Genomic DNA, 205 nt, shown 5'->3' with positions numbered 1-205 from the left:
GTGGATATAGCGCGATTTCCTTTCTTCTCCTTCCGAATCACGAGCGGTGGAAGCTTCCGGCCACTTGCAGTCACAGCTAGCACTACCGTGATCCGCATGGATGCAAACCCTGTCGAACGGAATACAACATGGCGTGATCCGGTGATGTCGACGGTTGTATCTCGTGAATCCTAAAAATAAACAGCGGTTTGGTCCATTAAAATAA

This window comes from Plasmopara halstedii (assembly GCF_900000015.1).
Source record: "Plasmopara halstedii genome assembly, contig: Scaffold_614, whole genome shotgun sequence".
In the NCBI taxonomy this organism is placed as follows: Eukaryota; Oomycota; class Peronosporomycetes; order Peronosporales; family Peronosporaceae; genus Plasmopara; species Plasmopara halstedii.
Note: the sequence above shows the minus strand (reverse complement) of the source record.